Genomic DNA, 5,391 nt, shown 5'->3' on the forward strand with positions numbered 1-5,391 from the left:
ATTGTATGACTTACATATGTCCTTTGTTGGGGGTGGGGTGGGAGTTTGTTGAAATGAAATACTGTAAAATATAATATTGCATCTGCAACATGTGACCTTATCTATCTTTTAGTGAAATTAATAAGTAAATAACAATAAGAAAAGTCACCAACAGTTTCCGGAGGGAAGGAGGGAGGGAGGTTGTGGCTAAGGATATCGTCGGTATCGGAGATGACTGATTCCTTGATTGATTGATTGACGGCTGGGTTTCTTTTCATGAAATGTGAAAGCTTCAGGAAATATTGGAACAATAGACTCACACTCCTACACTGTGTGCTCGCGCACGTGTGTGGATTTGTGTGTATTTGTATGTAAGAATGCGTGTATCAGAGAGAGAGAGAGAGAGAGAGAGAGAGAGAGAGAGAGAGAGAGAGAGAGAGAGAGAGAGAGAGAGAGATAGTCTGTTACATAAAACAAAACTTTTCCTAGAGTTATGAACCTGACACTGTATGTGAACACCCGTGAAATCACCGAAAGCCCAGAGATCTTAGATAAGAATCCATCCACAGATTGAATTCCAGATCAAGTCATAAATCGTTAAAAGACAAAACGAACCAAATGAGGCTTACAAAATATAGAATAAACATTCCGGGAAAGGAAATGTGAGAAAATGAGAGTTATATTCATTCGTCTGTCTGAATCTCTCTCTCTCTCTCTCTCTCTCTCTCTCTCTCTCTCTCTCTCTCTCTCTCTCTCTCTCTCTCTCTCAACAGAATTTCATATGTTACTTTATATAAATATTTCATGAAAAAAGAGAGAGAGAGAGAGAGAGAGAGAGAGAGAGAGAGAGAGAGAGAGAGAGAGAGAGAGAGAGAGAGAGAGAGAGAGAGAGATCTAATTGAAATCATATTTTTTCTTATTTCATTGGCCTAAATAATTGTAAGATTCAGTTCAATTAATGTATGACCCCGGAGTCAGTACTCAAACAAAATTTACATTGTAACCTAAAGTAAGAATCTTTCTCTGGACTTTCTACCTCTAAATAAAATCATCATCTTCAAAGTTCAGAGGAAAAAAATTGAGTTTCCTGAGTTTTTGATTCTCGAACGTTTACTACTCTCAGCGTTGATAAATCTCTTTGTAGCCATAATAAGAGAGAAGCAAGATTAAGTAAAGCAAATATAAAACTCTTGTTTGACCCATAAACTTTTTAATTGACATTTATAGTATTTTCGATATAGCACTAATTACTTAGATATATAATGATTTAAGTGAAATGATCAGATGATACCGGCCTACGGATTTTTTTGTAAATAGAATATTGAAGACAACAGGATAATCTGAATAATACCGTATCATAAACCAATAATTATCGTAGATCACGTTCTAGTAAATATCCATGGACATGTTTGATGGCAGTTAACATCTTTGCACCCACTTACGAGAGAGAAGAATCATTCGAAACAAAATTTATAAAAGAAGAAAACTGATGTTTTCTTAACCAATCTTTTTCCGACGTTATTAAACGTTAGAAATTCTTAGCTGATTTTGCCGAGGGAAGCGAGTGATCATTTTAGGTAAGACAGTCTTTTTTTAGCCTAGACATGGAAAAAAGATAAGATGGATTTTGGGGATATTTTTTAGTATTCTTTTCAAATTTGTTCGATAACAATATATGTAAATAACTACATACGAATATATATATATATATATATATATATATATATATATATATATATATATATATATACATATATATACTGTATATATATATATATATACATATATATATATACATATATATATATATATATATATATATATATATATATATATATATATATATATATATATATATATATATATATATAAATATATATATATATATATATATATATATATATATATATATATATATATATATATATATATATATATACACATATATATACTTACATATATGTATACATACATACATACATACATACATACATATATATATATATATATATATATATATATATATATATATATATATATATATATATATAAATATATATATATATATATATATATATATATACACATATATATACTTACATATATGTATATATACATACAAATGTATGTATATATATAAATATATACATACATACATACATACATACATACATACATATATATATATATATATATATATATATATATATATATATATATATATATATATATATATATGTGTGTGTGTGTGTGTGTGTGTGTGTGTATGGATAGATAGATAGATAGATAGATAGATAGATTGTCTGTGTATTTTTGTGTGTATGTATGTGTGAGTAGGCTATATGGATTTTTCTGGCCCCCTCAGGTATAAATGAGACACAGTACATATTGACTGCATCCTAAAATACAGTCTTCAGTATCTATCTTAAAGTCATAAAATATATGCAACGATTTACATTAAATCTCGACACACGGTGATTTAAAGTGAACATCGTCAAAGGAGCAATGTTCCCATGAAACCAATATTCTCAGAATACATTAAATCATAAAGGAGGAATAGAAAAAAAATCAAATTTATGTGTCAGTATTATCCAGACGTTCAGGGAATTGGCTATTTCCGAGTTAATTAAGGCTCACAGCTATTTACTTTACATTCCAGTAATCAAATGTTGCCATCATTGAATACATTGTGTTCTTTAACCCTTAGTCTTCAATGATTTTACTTAAAAGAAGATATTCTTTATCAGAAATGACCCTTTATATACAAGCTCTATGTTGAGGAGAATCAAATCACAAGCACTGACACTCATCAGGAACTCCTCTGTTAAAAGAGTGTGTCCAGTTGTTAGGGGACAGAGGGCTTTCTCCCATCTCCTATGTATGTTATCGTATTTCCATTGAGGTATAACACTTGTGATCTCCTTCATCTTACTCTGATCAACATAATTCCAGTAATGTTGCCGAATTTCACCAAGAGATCGTTTGATATGAGGCAAAAAGTCATTACACAAAAGTCGATATCTTCCAGGATACTTTTTAGTAATTTGTCTACTTTTTTTTTTTTTTTTTTTCTAGTTTGTCCAGCTTCTCATTTCGTGGCACACCCACATGAGCTGGGTACACAGTAAAGAATGTATTATGAAAAGATATTGTTTAGGTACAAATTAGGTCAAATTGAAGGTCTGTCCCTCAGCAGGTCACAACGAGGGTTCAGAAGAAGGGTGTAGGTCTTGCAGCTTCACTACAAGAAGTAACTCCCTGGAGAGATGCTTCTTCAAGAAGTAAAAAATATAAAAAAAGTTATAATCATATAGCTGATAGTACCTTTTAACGTTTATATCTATCCCATATGAATATAAAATATATTTTTGGTATCGGAAATCATCTTGAATAAGTTTCATAAACTTAATTATCTACGGTAAGCCAAAAATAACCCTGATAAACACAGACATAAACCGACTCTAAAATCTCCAAAGGAGCCATGTTCCACGATATACAAAAAACGATTTACCATAAAGACAAAAATCCAACTGATCGTAAGGACTAAATTAGCCACAAAATGAAATCCTTCTCTGGGAAGCCGTTTTACACAAGAATATCCTAAAACATGACGCCATTAATTAAGATACGGAGACAGGTCTAGATTTCACCCTCCCTCGATCATATGTTATTATTTTAGAAGAGTTTCCGAAGGTGTTTAGACTTAACTATTAGGAAAGGTTATTTTAGGCTTGTCTTGTTCAGTATAGCCCTGAGGTTCCCATGAAGGAAAAACATTAATATCCTCTATATTTTTGTTTCTTTTAGAAATTGATTTGATATTTTGATATTCAGTGTTCTTGTGAAAGGAATGTTATTCCAATCAAAGGCGTTGTCCAGGTAACCAGTGTCACTGAATTACGCAATTTGACTTCTGGGTGGTTTGAATATTTTCGTCGAAGTAAAGAAAGAAGTGAACAAAAGATTCAGAAAAAAAAAACTCATGATAATATCAATGTCTTCTCTTCTCGGTCTCATTCTTACAATAGGTATGCAGATCATCACCAGCAATTTTTCAAGGGAACTTTTCCTATCTTAGTTCATTATGCATGTTGCATAAGATTTTTTTTTTTTTTATAATTCTGACCATCCTTTACATTCAGATCTTCCCGGCAGTTCCATCCTGTTCGTAATACTAGGCAGGCAGTTAATTCTAATAGTCAGGCCTTCTTCATCTAGAAGTTTTATTCCAACTGTGATCAGTTTGTGGAATGTCTTCATAATCGGGTAGCTGAATCGGTAGAACTTCCAAAGTTCAAACTTGCAGCAAATGCTTTTTATGTTGAACAGGCTGACATATGTCTTTCTATAGTTTATATATGAATTATCTGTTTTAATGTTGTTATTGTTTTTAAATTATTTTATTTTCATTCTTCAATACTTCTTATATCGTTTATTTATTTCTTTATTTCCTTTTCTCACTGGGCTATTTTTTCCTGTTGAAGCCCTTGGGCTTATAGCATCTTGCGTTTTCAACTAGGGTTGTAGCTTAGTTAGTAGTAGATGTAATAATAATAATAATAATAATAATAATAGTAATAATAATAATAATATAATAAAACTTCATCAAAACTTGAACTTCCCAAAAACTCACTCGGTTTTTGCAAAGACGAATCAGCTTCTTGTTTTAAAAAGGTCGCAACTTTTATTTTCTCTCTTCTCAAATAGTCCTTAAACTTTCAAAAGATCACAGTTAAAATTGGCTCCCATAAAGCAAATCTGTTCAAGTGATGCTTTAAGTTTGCTTTCCTGACATTGCGCTGGTCCATAAAGATTTCCTTTTTTTTTCCTTAGGTCATCTGTTCCAAATTCGCAGTTCAGTTGTTCCATTTAAGTCGTAGTTTCCCTGCAATATTGAAGCGATAAAAATAAAGGTTAAGTGAGATTGATATCGTTTACACTGAAACACAGAACAGAGAATCAGAGTCTCTTTAGCGGGGTTGGATCGCTTTAATCCATTTGACGTCTATCGACCCATTGAAGGTTATCGTTTAAATATCAATTTCCAAAGACCTTAGTTATTGGAAGCCATTTTTGGACATTTTGTTGCAGATTCCAAACCATTTATGGTCATCCCATGGCCATAAACATCTTTTACTTCCTCCATAAACAAATTTTCATTCACTGGGTGAAAATTTTTATTGAGTTTGCCTTTAATTTTGTCCCCTAAAATTCACCCATCAAGATCGTTTAGACTTTCCATCTTGTTTATATTTTTCTGCTTTTGTTTGGACATTTTGTAATATACTATTCATTCTGAGGCAGTTTTAGCTCTTTACCCAAAGTTGAATCCCATTTACCTTTGATTTAAACCATTATTCGTTTAGGCTGAAGCTAAGCATTTAAATCAGAAAGGAGGGCATCTTTAGTTCA

This window comes from Palaemon carinicauda, chromosome 25, assembly GCF_036898095.1.
Source record: "Palaemon carinicauda isolate YSFRI2023 chromosome 25, ASM3689809v2, whole genome shotgun sequence".
In the NCBI taxonomy this organism is placed as follows: Eukaryota; Metazoa; Arthropoda; class Malacostraca; order Decapoda; family Palaemonidae; genus Palaemon; species Palaemon carinicauda.